Below are 212 nucleotides of genomic sequence, written 5' to 3'. Positions count from 1 at the left end.
GTGTACCTTAAAAGGTTCATTATCTGTTCGAAACTCTATGCCAGGAACATCACGCAGCCACACTGGGAACCCCCTAACGAAGAATTGAAGCAAAAAAGGAATAAAGAGAAAGCTGAATAACAAAGAAAACTAAGAGAGACACCAATGGTAGAGAAGAAGAAGAAGAAATTACCCAAAGTTGCACTCAGCACAAACATAAGGACCTATGCGTA

At 40.1% G+C, this 212-nt stretch overlaps 1 long non-coding RNA gene across 1 annotated transcript; it reads right to left on the bottom strand.

Annotated features, from left to right (window-relative positions):
* Nucleotides 1-28: 28 nt before the first annotated feature.
* Nucleotides 29-212, bottom strand: LOC109132165. The gene is made up of 2 exons (XR_002037402.1): nt 173-212; nt 29-73 (listed from the first exon to the last, which is right to left on the bottom strand). It is a non-coding gene; the product is annotated as an uncharacterized LOC109132165 (long non-coding RNA).

This window comes from Camelina sativa, unplaced genomic scaffold, assembly GCF_000633955.1.
Source record: "Camelina sativa cultivar DH55 unplaced genomic scaffold, Cs unpScaffold33960, whole genome shotgun sequence".
NCBI lineage: Eukaryota > Viridiplantae > Streptophyta > Magnoliopsida > Brassicales > Brassicaceae > Camelina > Camelina sativa.
The sequence above is the reverse complement of the archived record's forward strand: the minus strand, read 5'-3'. Positions and strand labels throughout refer to the sequence as shown.